This window comes from Lissotriton vulgaris, chromosome 10, assembly GCF_964263255.1.
Source record: "Lissotriton vulgaris chromosome 10, aLisVul1.2, whole genome shotgun sequence".
NCBI lineage: Eukaryota > Metazoa > Chordata > Amphibia > Caudata > Salamandridae > Lissotriton > Lissotriton vulgaris.
In genome coordinates this window covers 997,721,075-997,739,736 of record NC_141698.1, presented here as the reverse complement: position 1 = coordinate 997,739,736, position 18,662 = coordinate 997,721,075, and the positions used below count along the sequence as shown (strand labels likewise).

Here is an 18,662-nt window from a genome sequence, read left to right as displayed (position 1 = left end):
TCTGTTGGTATTTATTCACAAGGCCGCGTTAAGCCACGTTAAGTGAATTGCTTGTGAATAGGGCCCCATTCACGCTGTTTTTAGCGTGAAAGGAGCGTGCAGTGGGTGTTGCAGTGGGCGTTCCACCGCAACACCCATTGAATTTGACGCTACTTCCTATTCACAAGGGCAGCGTAAATAGGAGGTAGCGCCAAACTTAAGACCAGGAAAATTCTGGGGGCATATTACCAAGGTGGGCGATATGAGATTATCTCTGCTTTAGCCGGCGTTTTCGGCCACTAAGCGGCGATAATTCTATCGCCCTATTAGCAGGCTGTCGCTAACAGCAGTTAGCAACAGCTTGTAGGCGATAGCGACCGGTTTGGGGCCCGCTTTGCATGTCAGCAATATTTATCGCTAATGACATGCAAAGTGGGCGTACCCAACCTGTTAGCGACTGAAAGCAGTTTCTAACATCGCTATCGCCTATTATCAACGCAGGTGTAGCGATGGAAATATTTCCGCTAAGCGCGAATATCGCCAAAACCGAACGCCTGCTCAGACCAGTTCTTAGCCTGTATATCCAATGGGAGGTGGATATTCAGGCTAAGTCCCTATTAGTGATAATGCCTGAATATCGCTGGATTTCCAGAGATATTCACGCATTTCGCGGCTATCGCCGGAAATGTTATCGCTTTAGAGATAAACGTTGCTAATAGCACGTTATCTCTGCAATAAAATCCGGCGATGCGCGGTGATAAAAAAATTACGCTAAGCTTATTTAGCGATAAATATCACTAGTTGTTGATAATATGCCCCTAGTCTTAAGGTGGCGAAACAAGGATAAATGCTTTATTTCTCCTCGTTTTTGGCTTTTTTCATGGGTGCTGCCTTGTGCAGCGCACATGGACAAAGCAAAATGCCATGGTTTGTTTATGTGCAGCCTGTACATAAACAAACCTTTTTTTTAAATACTATTTTGTAACTTACATGTGTGCTGCATGAAGCAGCACACATGTAAGTTACAAACTGGCATTTAAGGTTTGTTTATGTGCAGGAAGGGACATCTTTCTGTACATAAACAAACCTTTCTGCTTGCAGACACCCTTGCACTCTGGTGCAAGGGTGCCTGCGTTGGTGCTAAGATGCGAAACTTAGCACCATCGCAGGGGGAGACGCGAGGCTGCACCGTATCCTTGAGTATAGGGTGCAGCCTTGCGTTTCCGAAGTGGCAGAGAGAGGCGTTAAGCCAAGAAGGCTAACAACTCTCTCCGCCACTTCCTTGAGAATATGGCCCTAACTTTTTAGCTATCTTATTGGTATTTTTCCATAGTCGTAAAATGGGATAATTCCACATTAATTTAATTGATAAGCATGTACTTATACTTTGATGCCTGTCATATTATAACAAAGTAATTAGCCATATACAACAAAACACTACACCCACAAGTAAATATTAACATTATATATGCTAATATATGCCAGTATTTAAGTAAATTCCATCCTATTTTTTACCTCCCCATGCTGTATATCTGCTCAGTTGTTGGCCTGAAAGTTATGAACAACAGCGTGGGCAGTCACTCACAAGAAGCACAAGATTCTGCATTTTTTTGTTTTTAAAAATATATACAAATAAGAAACACATGGTTTTCTGTCTGTATTTGTCTGTAAAAAACGGAAAACTGAGAACCCTAATTATGATTACAATAAAGATTTTTGAAAAGATAAAACTTCCAAAACAAACTTCGAACACGCCCTGGAAAATAGGGGGCCCTATATACAAAGGAAATTATAACTCATAAAGCTACAAATGCGGAGTCTCCAAACTCAAGACGAAATCTCTGCACTAAGCACTGCAGTGCGGAGATTCCACCTGAGTGTGGACATTCCTCCATGAGAGTGGCAACTTCGCAATCGTAACTTTACAGGTCGTAAGTTCCTTCGTGTATCGGGCCATCAGTATCCAGTCACAAAGGTGTATTTCTCTGCACACATAGAGTAAAATTTGCCTGACTCACTACGCCTCACAACAATAAGCAATATTTTTCTAAACGATATTTAGGACACAATATATTGGTCATGTGGTATTGAGGTCACAATATTCTGGTACCATAAGGCAAAATATCACACCTGTTACAAAATTGAGGCATATATAACATTGATGCAAATTAACTTATGAGAAAATTAACTGCCCTATTCAACCATAGTTTATGCAAGCTAACCTCAGATTTCTTTATGACCATATGGGTTACTCATTGGGCACTATACCCCAAGGGGGCTTGATGGAAAGTGTGCGCTGTACTATAGCCTATCCCCTACCTTCTTCTGCAAGGCAGTCACAGGCTTGTATATTGTGCAATGGGTCTCACTTCAACTAATGAAAAAGGGGCTGCATGAAAAACTTGTAATTCCTGCCAGATTTGAAATAGTGTCTGATTTGAATTGTATGATCATTGCATTTATATAGCGCATACTACCGCTATGAGGACTTGAAGCGCCTTGCAGCAAATAGCACGCTACTCCGGGACCCAGAGACTGATATAGTTTGGTAGTAAATTATTGTTTTATTTTTGCTTCTTCCATTCATTATATGTTAATTGGGTTATGTCTGTGCTCAAAATATTTTCATTTTCTGAAGTTTTGTGAAAGAAATAGATTAATAGTGCTAAAAATAATAGAGGTAACACAGGTCATTAATGGGAAAGAATGATATGTGTGTCAACTAGTTGAGAAAGAGTGAGATTTGAGTCAGAAGCATTGAACAGTATGCAGAGGGTGGACGGCAGTCAGCATGGGTTTTATAGGGAGTGTTTTTTAAATATACTCAAATAGATGTACATACCCATACATATACACATACATGTACAAACAGTATTTCCAAATCTAGATATACCTATATCTGTAATGAATAAATATACATACACGGCATGTGCAGACACATGCAAAGTGTATGCACGCAACCAGATATATTATTGTAGTGGGAGCTGTGTGTGCTCTTTCCATGAAACTGGGTCCATGGAAGTCTCTGGGTGCTTGTGTTGGTGGTTGTTAGAACGGGGGGTCTCTAGTTGGCAGAGGTAGGTACCACTGTCCAAATAGGAACCCTTGCTTCTAGTCAGGGTAAGGAGGAAACCCTCTGAGATAAACCTTGCTCACCCCCTTGGTAGCTTGGCACGAGCAGTCAAGGCTTATCAAAGGCAATGTGTAAAGTATTTGTACCAACACTGACAGTAACACAGTGAAAACACCACAAACTGACTCCACAACAGTTTATAAAAATAAAGGTATTTAATCTAAACTACACAAGACCAAAACGACAAAAATCCAACATACACATTTCAAGAATATGGTTGCAAAAGAGTTCTTAGGGTTAGCGTTAAAATTATCCACATTTTGCGTCACGTTTTGCCAACAGTACCTTTCAATGCGGCAAAAGTTCCAAAACAGAAGCTGGTGCGGTGGAAAACAAGCGATGTGTCACTCCTGAGACCATGGGGAGGCGATGCGACAACCCCGCTGGACTTAGCGGACGTGTTGCGACGAATCCGGTCTGTATGGGGAGGGAGGCGATACCTTGTATGGATTCCGGTGTGGAGGTTCCGTAGGAAAATGCTTGCAAAGGCACGATGCGACGATCTTTAGGGACAGCGACGATCTCCGGGGCGACGATGCGCGGCTCAGCGGCGATCTTTTGCTCGCAGTTCCTTGAGGCGATGGCTCTGCGACGATTCTCGCTGCGACGTGATGCAGTGATCTCACCCAGCGGTGACAGGCTCTGCGACGATGTTCGCAGCGACTGAAATCTTCCCGCAAACGAAGGATGCAACGTCTTCAGGCAGCGGCGACAGGCGCTGCGATGATCTCGGTCTTCGTAGCGGCGGGAATTTCCTCGCTCTGTCGGGGATGCGATAAAACTTGCAGAACGTTCCTTAAAAGCTTGGTTTCCAACTTCCCAACACAGGTACAACTTCCAGAGGCACCACAAATGGCTGTAAATCACTACCAGAGCATGTCACCTGCACCAGTACATGCTCTACCTTCCACATACACTGCACCCTGCCCAAGGGGGTACCTTGGGTCTTCCATAGGATTGACTAATGTGCACAGAAAGGGAAGGGTTAGGCCTGGCCAGTGGGGACACTGACCAGGAGGACATGGCAGTTCACAGACTGCACACAGGCACTGCGGTGGCAGGCCTGAGACACCATTTTAGGGCTACTCATGTGGGTGGCACAATCAGTGCTGCAGGCCCACTGGTAGCATTTGTATCACCAGCCCTGGCACACTCAGTGCACTTTACTAGGGACTTCTAGGTGATACAAATATGCCAATCATGGACAACCAATTACAATAACAATTTATACAGAGAGCATATGCACTTTAGCAGTGATCAGCAGTGGTAAAGTGCCCAGAGTCCTATTGCCAAAAACCACAGGTCAGGAAAAAAAAGGGAGGAAGAAGCAAAAAGTTTGGGGATAACCCTGCAGAAAGGGCCATTTCCAACAGTGGTTTCCTCTGGGATGGATTTGTTCTTCTGTGACTGGAGTTCCATCTTCTGGCTACGTAAGCTGCAAGGTCCCATTTTTTCTATCTTGTTCTTGCTTCTGCCTTAAGTTGTTTGTTGGTGAGCCTTATGGTGAAGTAGGAAAGAGTCAGCTTTTAGTTAGAATTCTGACGGTCATATAGTTCTCAGTAGACATTATCTTTGTGGTAACAAGTTCCACAGTTTGGCTGCTTGTTCCTTCAGATCTTCCCTCCTCACATCTGTCCTTCTCACCCTTATCACATCCCTGGTTCTTTCTGCCACTTCCTCCCTGTCTCTGTCATTACCTCCTAAACAAGTCAATGGGAAAATTAGAGAGCAAAGCCTCTTGATATGATCAAGTATATAATCGAACTACTATGTCTATGAAACGTTTAAGAAACTTTAAGAAAAATCTATAAAAAAGAGTTAGCAAAAAAATCCAAAAGCAAGAACGTGTGTATCTTTTCAGAAACGTGTGCTTCCTCTATTCTTTCAGTCACAATTGAGTCCAGCAGCAGCCCACAGATGTTGAGCTTCTGCCAGCACTGGACTAGGAGAGCCCAGCAGGGGGCACTGAAGAGGCTTACAGTGAATGAGCAGAGGGCAACAGGCACTCCCTCGGTCTATGTTTGCTTCACAATGTTTAACATAGGTTGTTTTAACTAAGAGGGACTTGCAGCTTTTATTCAAAAGAAAAGGCATTGAAGTGGAAGCAGGAGGTCCAAACATCTGGAGGCTGGTTACATAAACAGGCTCAGAGTTCTTCATCCTGTGCTGGAAAGTGGGAAACATTATTCACACTAGGCAGTCAACTGAACAATCAATCATGGGCCTTGAGTGAGGCACATACTGTAGACAGACTCCATACTGTGATAGCATTTGGAGGCTAATACTGGAAAAAGCGAGCGCACACTAACATTGAAGAATATAGTGGAGTTAAATATAATATTATTGTGTGGCACAAATGGCCCGATATGGTCAGGGTACATAGTGTTTTACTTGGAACCCAGTTGTGTATTGTTTGGGTGGTGTAATGTCGCCAAAGTAATAGAAAATGTGTTGATCGAGAAATTGATCAGCTGATTGTTTGCCCTGTGATTTCATGTGGCTGATGTTCATGAAAACCTTTCTGCCCCGCCACCGCACAGGCAAAGCTGGTACCGGGCCGCCTGCCAGATTAGGAGTTTCCTCCTATCTAGGGGTTTTTGTTGGGGTTCCCTTGGTGTTGCCTCTGAAAATGGGCACTGCAATGGACACGCCAAAAACAGTTCCTTCATGGCATGGACTGAAAAGTCAATGGTGTGCAGGAACTGGGGTGCATGCACACAGGGGCGCATATGTTGTGCCCCCCTGCAGGTACCTCAGGGCGCAGAGGCACAAGGTGGCCCTGAAAGGCCCCCTTTGTTTCCTCTCTGCTAGGGTTTTCATTGAGGAGAATTTGCCATGAAAACCATGCCGAAGAGGAAACTCCTTATATGCTTGGCGGGACTGCAGCGGTCAAGCATATTGATGCCTCTTGACCGCCTCAACCCCACCAGGGAACGGCGGTTCCCTGGAGGCTGGGGCGGGGCAATGGCAGTCCGACTGACCATATTGTAATAGGGCAGTCAGGGGACCGTGCGCCCCCACGAGTCTGGCGGTCCATGGACTGCCTGACTGGTAATTGAGCCCTAAATGTGCTGGTAGATCTGGCCAAGGGCAAATCAATGCTACCAGTCTCTACCAGTTGTACATATATGGGGTGAGGACAGCCCGGGCAGACCATGATCAAACTGACCCTGTACGCCCTGCAAGGAGGTGCAGTCAAGGACTCCACCATAAATCTTGCGAGGGTCCCAGTGACTCCACGCAGAGGCTAGAGATGTGGGAGCACACAGCCACCGCAAAGTAACCATACATTTATGATTGAATCACCATCAGTGCACGAATGCACCATATCTCTTAAGCACAGGCAATCTTGGGTTTCTACTGATAGACAAACCTGTTCTCAGTCAATCTCCAACATCAGAACCTGTATTGAGAAGATCACACCACACGGCCACCTTCACCATAATGAAGGTGCGGCGATTCAGCATGGCATGGCCTCTGGGTATTTCATCCTAGCACCATAATCATGTGACACTCTGCCAAAATGTCTGGCGTTCCAGAAATACCTACCTAGTAGGCACTGCGGTTAACCTATCTTCTGTGTATTTCCTTGTTCTAGATCTTCTATTGGAGCTCTTCACTCAGGTTTCTGTTATCACTGTGCTGTTGGCAGTGTCTACCTTGCAAATGTACTCACTCATTCGGTGTCTGAGCTTCATCGACAAACACAGTTGACCTTTTGGCTCAGAACCTTCCTATCAAGCCCGTCCATTCTGGTGATTACCTGTGACCGATAGTTCGTAAGACCCCGTTTGACACAATTGGGCACACGGTTGCCAGTGGAGTGAGTTTATGTTGTCTTTTCTTCAGAATCTTTCATTTTATTAGCTCTAGATAATTACTAATTAATAACAAGTTTAATAGTAATATGAACAACATGATCATCTCAACAACATGCATCCTTAGAAAAAGAATCTACATTTAACTTTCCATTTAAACACGTCTAAGTTTTGAATCATTTGACACCTGGCATCTAAGTCAACAATGCAGTTGCTGCCAAGTTTTCACAATGGCCAGCCCATGCCCAGTACACACACCTTGTACAGGGTTGTGTGTCACCACGTTTCACTGATTAGTGGCATTTCGGACAGTGTCGTCTTAAGGACATATTTTGGAGCCCCAGTTGGTAATTTTACTGCCCATTTTCTGCTACTAGAGGCCCGCATGTTGACGAACAAACTTTTAGAAACGAGGTTAACACAAAAGCAATTGAAATATATATTTCCCGGGCCCACAAAAATCCTTAAGATGCCATATGGCAAAGCAAGAGAAATTCAGTGATAGACGTAGGCAGAGAAAAGAGAGGCTGAGATATGGGAGTAACAAAGGTGACCTAGAGAAGCAGAATGGCTACTTTCCCAGGGAGGGCCCTAGAAGGTGGCGGCCCTGGACAATTGTCCACTTTGCCCATGCCTTAAATCATCTCGAATTTTGGACAATTCTTTCACATGTAAAATTTCAGGTTTGATTTCTGTTTATGCTACTAGCAGGGCTCGAGTGGAGGGTAGACGTGGGTTCCTACTATTTTCAGAGAATGGACGCCCTCTTCCCAGCTGCAAAGCTGGCTACTTTCAGCAGAGTGCAATTTTTGATTCCTACTTTCCTGGAATTCGCAGAAATATTCAGAATTCATCCCGGTGTAATTTTCTGACACAGGACACTTTGAGCAGGACCTGTACGTTGTCATCTTTTGTCCTATCAGATTACAGCTTCGCCTATAACAAAAGCTGGAGTTAAGGGGCCATTGGGCCTCTTTTTTTAGAGTATCCTAGCTGGGAGCTATCAGGAACCTCACACCTAGATGAAATGAAGGGGAAATAAAGGCTCACCTCTTATCACTTCACAGGTAGTAAAGAAAGAAATACTTTTGACTTTGTCCAGTCTCTGTCTATAAGAAATATGCATACACTGTTAGAATGTTGGTTGCCCCAGCATTTACACAAACAATTTAAATACCATTATTTTGTTTTATGTCTTTTATTGTGCTTTAGCACTACTCATCCCAATGGTGGGTGTGAGTGCTTAACATAACATGTGCAGATTATTCATTGACAATAAATCATATGTGTGTACATCATTTTAAGACTGTGTTGCATAAGACAGTGAGGGTTACAAGGTGTAGCATCCACATGTCCTTCATACCTCACTCTGTTATATTAAAAGTAACGGTGGGTGTAGTAGGCGTAGTGGGGCTACGCGAAGCTACGCGAAGTGGGCGAGACACTACGCCCACCTACGCACTTCGCGTAGCCCCACTACGTGCCACCCACCTCCCTCCCGCCCTCCCTAAATACTTAAATTACCTTTTAACAATGAATAAAAACCACTTACCTTGTACGCTGCGTCCCCTGGGGCTCCCTCTCGTAATCGCGCCGCCATCTTGGATACTAATGCGCATGCGCGGCCGCCCGCGCATGCGCATTTCTCGCGCAAATCCTAAAACAAAAGAGCAACTAAAACGCTATTGTTTGACCAATAGTAAGGCTCGAGTGGATTGACTGTTTTACGCTTCCACCCGGTCACTTGGCAAACTATTTGAGGAGATTTTCCAATAGCCTGGAAAAACATTCTCATAATGGGCTCATACTCCTTAAACGAATTTGACCACAAGTTTAGGGTTAAACCATTCTTACTGAGAACATAATCGGTTTGTCCATCTACAAATGCACCATCAGTACAACTTAATAGACACCATCTATTTATTTATTTACTTGTTCATTTTTATATAGCAATAACATTACCCAAAGGTGATAGAGCCCTTACAAAAGGTACAGATTTACATAATCCGATCATTACATAGATGCAAAATTACATCAGCAGAAGATGTAGGTAAATTTAAAAGTCTAGAACATTAGAATCTACTGCGATCATTGAATTAGTGTATCAGGGTGTCATCCGCCATCACATACGGGATGGAGGGTAGTGATACCTCCAGTAGACTTGAGGAAGGGCTGTAGATCACCAGGCTCCGATCAGTGCGGAGATTGATCCGGGGAGATTAAACTGGAAGGGAGCAGTTAGCTAAAGGATCTTTGAAGTAGGAGGGCTTTCAACTCTGAATTAGAGATATCTTTTGAGGTGGTGGTTCATAAGTTCCTTATTCTGGTTGCACTTCCTGAGAAGGATTGAGCCATAATTCTTTCCCTTTGAAAGTTTGGGGGTTTGCGCAGAGGGTTTTGAGATGGTTTAGTGCCCCAGACAGTTTAAGTTTGTCAGCTAGGTATTGTAGTGTGTATGTGTGTAGAGCCCTATGAGTGACACAAGATGTCTTGCAGTATGTCCCTGGCTTCTGCGGGCAGCCAGTGAAGTGAAAACCAGCATTGGTTGGTGTGATGTCGTCAATCATCTTGGCCCCATGGACCAAGTGTGCTGCTGATTGTAAGATTGATTCAAGAGGGGTGAGACGAGTCACGGGAAGACCAGTCAGAGAGTTACAGTAATTGATTCTGAAAGCACCAGTGATCTACTTCTGGCCATCTCACATAAACGTAACACGTACCATCTTGATGACAATACTACTGTCTCAGTAACAGGAGAGGAGCATTGGAGGAGGGCAACATCAGAGTCAAAAATCCTAGAGTGAGGCTGAGTGCAGAGGGAGCAGGTGAGAGGGATCATTGAATAAACACACCATGGCTACACAACCTAAAGACCCATATCTAATTATCTTTGCCCTACGTATCAGCCTCACCTAGAACTATTTCCTGCAAAAGACTGGAATTTAAGGACCAATCAGAGGTCTGGTGTACGGTTCCCTTCAAACATGCACCTGGGGTACATAAAAAAATGATAAAATAAAAATTGCGATTTGTCTCACTGCAATGCTATTTCATATACCCCCAAGAAATGGCAGTTTCCAATATATAAAGATTGCATTGTCGCAAGAAGCCTGGATGCACAGTGCATATCACCCTCCATTCAGTGGTGGCCGACACAAACAAAAGGTGGTAGGGCAGGTGGAGGGGGAGCGGGGGGAGCGTGGAAGGGGAGCATGGGAGGGCGAGCATAGCGGGGGTTAATAATACAAAAATACAAGACTTACTTGAAGCTGCTGTCCGCCTCTCACCTCGATATTCCTCTGCTTCCTGGTCCCAGTAGACACTGGGACAGCATCAGAGAGTCCTTGTGGAATCCCTGTGCTGCACGGGGATTGTCCTGAGCGGGCTGGTTTAGCGCTGTTTCTCCAATCCGGCTGTGCAATACAGCTGTGTTGGAAAAACCTAACTATGCATGTCTGTTTGGCTGGCCTAAGATGGCCGTCTAAACAGGCATGTGCACATAGAAGAGCACATACCCCTCCATTTCTCCTCCCTCCCATGGCCTGGGCCGGCCCTCCCTACACACATTGGCTCAGCCAGCAGCTGGAAAGAAAACCGATGATAAAATATCGTTTTATTTTTCAGCTGCTGTTTCTGAGCCAGTGGGGCGACGCTCCGCCAGTGGGGCGACGCTCCTCCGCCACTGCGGAGGAGGATACGCTGCCTCCGTCCAAAATGAGGAAAAACACATGTGCGCTGTGACATCCATGTATGCGCATACACCTGCATGCTTGTGCTTGTTTGTATTTGCATGCACCACATGCATGGGTGTGTTTGTGTGTGTGTGTGCACGCACATGCAGGCTTCAGTGGGCTTCTGTGTGCGTGCTCGGGTATGTGCGTGTGTGTGTAGAAGGAGGGTGTTTTGCACATGTTCCCCCAGTAGCTATCCACATACATTGTTACTCTCACCTGCCAATGGTAATATCTGCCTGCACATGCTTGTAAAAAAGTCTCTTCCTCGGTGGCAGTGGAATCGGGACAGAAACTGCATTACAAATAAGAAAATAAAATTATATCCACGTCAAAATGTGCTCTATCAGGTTTCATAATACTTTGCAACACACATTATTTCTAGTCTACCCTTTGACTTCTTTTCCTTTAAAAGTGATAATTGCCAAAACAGTTCCAGTTCCAGCTCATGCTTGCTTAGCATCACTCGAATTAATGACTCATTTCCTTTGGTAAACAGAACAAGTTGAACTCTCAGATCAGCTTCCACTTTATAAAAATAAGAGAGTGAAGGAATCTGTAATTCGCTTACAGCTTTCAAAACATATGGTTTCCCTCACTTTCCTTTCTGCGGGCCTGGGAAAGGGAAGGACGTTTTCCCCGCCAACTCTTGAATTCCCACCGCTGTTGGAGGAGGAGAGCCAAGACATCCTCTTCTCCATCCTCAAGTAGTGACTGTCAGGGGTCCAAAGCTGCTTTGAACCAGCCACTGACAGCATGCCCGCGATGACAAATGGTGAATGCTTACAGTGAATATTTTTCCAGCTGGTATTTCACTACTGAGGACTTGGCTATACAGTTTCCTAATTCTTAACTCTATCTCCATATCTTTTGATAGTAGATTGTCTCTGAAACCCTGGCTGTCCCCATCTTGTGTGTTTTGCTGTTCACCCCATCTTGTGTGTTTTGCTGTTCACCCACATCTTGAGTGTTTTGCTGTTAACCCACATCTTGTGTGTTTTGCTGTTCACCCTATGTGGGAAGGGTATGCCCAGACGTGGGTCCCGTGCTCACTATGCCACTGGAGTCAAGCTATCCTGGCTGAAGACGGCTGATAGCCAAAAACCGGTCCTAGGATGCCTGATTCCGGTCCAGGGAAGACATGGCTTGGCAGTTCGGGCTGGACTGTTCCCATGCGGCACAGGGTCAAGACTGATTTGCATATGGCCAAGTCTGAACTGGGGTGGCTTGGTGAGCAAAATAACGATGGATTAAACCCAGATCTGTGGCTGGGGGTGAATGTTTTGCCATTGTGCAACATTCCATTCATCATATTGTGTGTTTTGATGTTCACCCTATGTGGGAAGGGTATGCCCAGACGTGGGTCCCGTGCTCACTACGCCACTGGAGTCAAGCTATCCTGGCTGAAGACGGCTGATAGCCAGAAACCGGTCCTAGGATGCTTGATTCCGGTCCAGGGAAGACATGGCTTGGCAGTTCGGGCTGGACTGTTCCCATGCGGCACAGGGTCAAGACTGATTTGCATATGACCATGTCTGAACTGGGGTGGCTTGGTGAGCAAAATAACAATGGATTACACCCAGATCTGTGACTAGGGGTGAATGTTTTGTCATTGTGCAACATTCCATCCATCATCTTGTGTGTTTTGCTGTCCCCATGTTGTTCCCATGGCAGGGATTGCTTACTCACCTTATAACCCAACACAACTTAGGTGACAAATGGGGTTGCCAGTAGCCATGTTTAGTGAGGTAAGATCACAAAATTCCAGAAGTCTTGACGAAGGTGTGTTCAACCTTCCTTCATGGGACAAAGAGCATTAGAGTGTCTGTGGGCAGAGACGATGGGGCTATGAGGCATTGTATAGGCCAGGACTACAAGGGCCAGGGCCTCCGAGGGTGTGTGTTGGAAGTGAGAGGGGCATTTTTACAAGAGGAGATCGCCACCAGAATGTCAATTTTAGCAACGTCCTGGTGGCAATGTGCCCTTCTCCATATTCACAAAGCAGTTTATCGCCGCCTTGCAAATAAGGCCCCTTTACATACATCACTTAGTGTGAAAGTGGCTTGCAATAGGTGTTGCTGGGGGCGTTCCACTACAAAACCCATTGCTTTTGACGCTGCCCCGGATTTAGAAGGAGGTGTAAATCTGAGATAGCACCAAAAACTAACGCCATGCAAGAGCAGGCGTTAGAATGGTGAAACGAGGAGAAATAACAAAGCCAGAAAAAATCCCCACTCTATACAAACAATTGTCACCAATCCTATTTTTGTGAATTTTAGTACAACACAACAGTATCTTGCTAAACAAAAGTCCAATACACAAAGATATAGGTTTCAAAAACGTCGGTGGAGCACTGCACAAAGACACAAAGTAGTTAAAAACATACAAAATGTATTATAAAAAAAGAGGAATTTTCCTCGACATTTAAAAAAACCCACAATATACATTTCATATTAAAAAGAAAACCAAGTAGTCGACGCAGCGTTTCAGTGCTTTTAAGGTGTTGCACCTTCTTCAGGACTGTTTTCTCTATTCTTTACTTGAGGACTAGAACTTGTATCTTAGTTTAAAAACCGGCAAATCAGCTTTAATAATAGTGTTGTTGCTGGTTCCGTTTTGAATCAAATTCAAATGCCTGCTATTGGATAGTCAGAAGCGATATCTAAGCTGTACATGGATTGGTCATTGTTTAAAATAAGATCTGGGTCAGCGCATCGCCAAATTATGTCTTTAAGTATGTCGTATTGCTCTTCTCCTTGGTAATGAAGATAATGCTTCTTTTTTTTAAAACTTTCTTTAAGACTTTCCACACTGTCGTTAGGACACTGTTTTCATCATTGAGGGTCTCTCTCAAAAGAATGACGGCCTCCCTGCCAGCGATCACGTACAGCTTCCGGGTGAAAGATGGTGAAACGAGGAGAAATACTTTTATTTCTTATTGCTTTTTTTAAAATGCAGCGCACATAGAAGTAACACAGCGCCATTAGTGACTGTTTATGTGTGGGAAGGTGTCTCTTCCTGCACATAAACAATCATTCCCTGCAACACAGGCACTGTTACACTATGCTGAAAGGGTACCTGCGTTGGCGCTAGGCAGCTAATTTTAGGGCCATCGCTAGGGAAAACACAGGAGTGCGTCGTATACTTGTGAATACTATGTATGCACGGTCATAAAAGGGTCTGAAGGGGCCCTGTGGAGAAGGCACTATCATGAATGACAGTAAAATATTGTGTTATGGGGGTGCACATTGCACAATGTGATGAACACCCACCAGCTTGCAACATTGTGTGCACTCATAAACATTTGAAAAGTGTTTCCTACTCTTACTCTGCATGTGAATGTATACATTAAAACAGGTAGGTGTGGACGGTGCAAATAAGTCAGAAAGGGCCATGCATCATGGCAATATTTTGGAAGTTACTGGATAATGGACTACACCACATGGAAAAATATATACACGTAGAGAGAAATAGGAGGAAAATATGCAGATGGACATTTCCCCTAACCCTATGTGTGTAGGTTGTACCCTTGGAATGTGTGTGTCAGATTATCATATACAAAAACATCATTTGATATTAATAAATATTGTATCCTAAATCTCATTTACAAAAATACCATCCTATTGGCTGTAGATTTCCTATTGGTAACACAAATGGTGCAATATTTTTGTAGTTGTTATTTAGGACACAATATTTATGTCAGGCAATATTTTGACAATTAAGTTTTGTAACCACAACCTTTGGAATAGTACAGAGGCATATGGTTTGGGTTGTGAGGGATCTGAATATCATTGGGCCTGGTTGTTTAACTGTACTGCTTTTCAGTATTGACAAACTATATTCAGCGTTTTGCGACTCTGCTGTTGCTATACTGTTTTTCCAAATAATTTTCGGGACTTGCTATACTTATGTGTGTGTAGTTCCATGCCCTGATTGTGAAGTTGCGGAGAAATCCACATGCATAAGGATAGGGAGCGCAAAGTCGTTAACTTTGCGCATAATATGTGAATTTTCAGTTAGTGTGTATGACCCCCTTCAGGTACGTACTTGTTTTAATAGCGCATTATATTTTATACCAAACATTATTAGTAGAATATATTGTTGCTTTCATGACTCATTTTATATTACTGTTTATTTTATTGTTTATTTTGAGGATCCCTTTTGTTGAGTGACATAGGGCCCGATGTAGGTAATCTCGATTTACCTACTCTTAAATACCGAATCATACCGATTCGGTATTTAAGAGTAGGTAAATAGGATGTAGGTAATTTCTATTTTTAAATTACCGAATCGGTAAGATTCGGTAATTACCGAATCGGTATTTACCGATTCGGTAATTGCCATTCATTCCTTTGGACCTGTAGGCCCATAGGAATGAATGTCAATTACCAAATCATTAAATACCGATTCGGTAATTGGGGGAAACATAGAAGGGTGGCAGGGTGTCACTTTGACACACTGTTGCACCCCTCAATGATGTATGGGTGCACATGTTGCAGACATACATGCCCTAAAGGGCATGTATGTCTGCAACATGGCAGCGTTTGAAAAGAAAAAAAATGCTTTTTCAAGGCTTTTCATTATTTACCACCAAAATAACGAATTCTGAAAGCCCTGTAGCACTGATTACAGTGCTACCTACATCGTAAAATACAGATTCGGTAAAATTACCGAATCTGTATTTTAGGTGGCCCTACATCTCATTTTCAAAATACCGGTCGGTAACGGCCGAAATGACCGAATTTCGGCCGTTACCGACCGGTATTTACCTACCTATATCTGGCCCATAGTACCTTATTTAGAGGCTTGCGGTTGGGATACTATGACACAAACGTGGCGCATGTCCCGTTGGCGAAATTACAGGTGCATTACAACCTATTGCACTTGTAATATGGTGAACGGGATATCCATGTTTAGATTTGGTCAATCAAAATCTAAATAAGGCCCGTGATTGTTTTTCCCCCATTCCTTCTCTTTTCTGTTGATTCTCTTCTTCGCCACTTCTCCTTTTTTAACTTTATGAAATTGTAGTACATGGTGTTAATCTTCCAGAACTATTTATTCATTGTATCATGCATTTTATATTTCATCAATGATATGATATTGTTGCTCTTTATGCCAACTACAGCTCATAATTTATCTTGATTGTTTTTCAAAAAGAGGTTTTGCTCGCATTTGGCAAGGTTGTGTGGTGTAACAAGTTTGAAACGATGCAAACAGAATGAATTAAATATGATGCGGAGAAACAATCGGGCCGCACCTGACACTCCTTTCCGTATGCTCTTCTGAGCCACAAAATGATTTCAAACATGTTTCTGAAACCCATGTGAATTGCTCACAGAGTTTATGTGAATAATGACATTTTTAGGAATGTTGGTGTAGAACGTCGAGATGGGATCCTTGGTTTGTGAATTGTCTAGAATTGCCCTTTGAGACGGTAGTGTGCAGTGGTTGTGTGCACTGAGCACTTGACACCCACCTACAGTCTGGCTGTGACATCATCCTTGGAGCGTTGAGCGCAGGCTGACTGATCGATGTGAGTGATGGCGGGAATTTCCTGTGGAAGTCAACTGACATTGAAGATCTGAACAAAAGACATGTTTTAAGCACTGTTCGTGGTCCTCATGCTGTACATGTTGTGAGCCCTCAGACTCACAGCGCGATGCACCAAACTGTGACACGCGGGCCTGATTCACAAGGGTAACATACACTTTTGAGTAATTTACACTTTTAAGTAAGTGTACTACTTTTTGGCTATTCACAAAATCCAAGTGTTAATTGTATGTATCCACCAAGTTAAAGGGCCTTGGCCTATCAACTTTTGAGTAAGTTTACTCATTTTTGGATATTCACAAAATACTTGTGTAAATTACTCTTTTGGAGTAAATTTACACTCGAGGGGACATTTTTGTGTTAAGAAAATAGTGCTAATGCAGAATCACCCTTCTTGTGTAAATCCATTTAATCGCGTGGAATTGTTTGGTAATTTTGTGTGATTATGCTGAACAGGATTTTGCGAAATAATCCCACCCCTAATATAGAACCTGACTCAGCGGTAGGTCCGGACTGGCCATTCTGCCATCCTGGCCGCACTCTCCCAGGCAAGAAACTCCACTTTGACCCGCCCGACGGGAGCAGTTAGAAACTAGCTGCTCCTGCCAGGCAGGAGCAAAGGGAAAGTGCTGGCTACCTCCAGAGCCCAGTATGGTGCTGGTTTGGGAACCGGTTGAGGCCACAGGGCCCCTGGGGCTCCCCCAGCTTACTTCTTTCTGTGTCCCTTGGGTGAGCACTGGGGCATCCATAAAGGCACCTTGGGGCCCATGCTTTCTTATTTTAAATAAAGGCCCCTGGGACGGGGTTCCCAGTGCCTCTTGATATTCTGGGAGGAGAGCTGTGCACCATCATCTACAAAATATGGCCCGGGGATGGGATGGCTGGAATTGCTTGTGAAGAGGGGGCAGCACAACCCCTCCTCTTATTAGCATAATATATAAGTGTTGCAGATGGACACAGGTACACTTCCAGTAAATATTTATATATATTTTTAAAGTAAATAATAAATGAGCGGTAGGGGCCACTTATTTATTTTTTACTACTCCTTTGAAGGAGCGGTCCATAATTCCTTGCAAGGGCTTTATATTTTGTATTTTTGTTTAGCTTGGTGGTGCCCCTACAACAGGGAGGGGTACCACAAGCATTTTTTAAATGTTGATTGGGGCTGCAGGGAGTCCAGAACCATTACAAACCAGCAAATCTCCTGAGTCATTGAATCCATGGCCCCAGGAGAACTTACCATCTTTTTTAGGCACCCCTAGCTAGAGCTGTATGATGTTCAGCTGGAGTGCAAGGCCATCTTAAGGTTGTTATTATGATTGCATTTTCTGGATGACAAATGTAAAAGAAAGACTTAGGGACATGTTTGTTATATATATATTTTTTAAATCAATAAGTCTTTGACTATTTATTTTGACATTTTTCACACAGAAAATATAATATTAAAACTATGTAGAAAGAAAGAGTCACAGACATGGTTTTATTACAACGTTATTAAACATTTTATAACAATTACATTTCATTGTGTGAATTATTGAAATATTCATTTGATTAAAGATATTGGTGATTGTTGGAGAAAAATGATAGATCTGCTTTATATATATGACCTCACAGATTACATCACTCATGACATCATCTGTGACACCATTGATGAGATCACGGCTAACATCTCAAATGACATAATTGATGACATCACTGATGATATCATACAATTACACTGTTTTTATACTTTGAATAGAGGTTGTTAAGCATCATCCTATTTTTCTACTGAATATGTAATATGTGAGGTCATAAGCAGTGATAACTTTAAATGTTGAATTTCTGTGTTTTTTATAGTTGTGTTTTTCAGTGAATATTATGACCCTGCAGAAGGCTTTGGCTGAAACGCGTAGGCCTGTGGTTTGTTTAGCACGATGTACATTGGCTGGGAAAAACAATTATATATATATATATATATACACACACACACACACACACACACACACACATATATATATAAATATATATATAAATATATTCCAACCACTTCCTACTTCACCATCAAAATCGGACACCGACACAAGAGTTGCTATGCCATTTAGCCTTCTGGTTTATTTTCAATTTTGCTCAGACGTGTTTCGGCACACCTGCCTTGTTCACATATATATATATATAATGAAATAAAATGTTGGACACCCAATTACTGTCTGAACCATATTCGGTTTACCTATTCCCATATAGTTTGAGAGAAATGCCCTTATCCTCTTCTCAGATTGTAACTTTTTTGTGAACTGGTTCATTCTCATAGTCTGTACATGTATGTTGAGCACACATTGTTAATGGACGGTTTTCATGTCACATGACTGAAAATGTCAGCTTGCCGACCCTCCCAGTGATGCTGAAGTGAGACACCGTCTCCTGTTGACCATATAGCTCCATCGCCCTTGGTTGATCCACAAATATAGGAGA

At 43.3% G+C, this 18,662-nt stretch overlaps 1 protein-coding gene across 2 annotated transcripts in view; it reads left to right on the top strand.

Moving 5' to 3' along the window:
• The window catches only part of NHSL2 (NHS like 2), a 1,157,127-nt gene that overhangs the window by 206,376 nt on the left and 932,089 nt on the right, over positions 1 to 18,662 (top strand). The gene's annotated exons all lie outside the window — the stretch shown is intronic.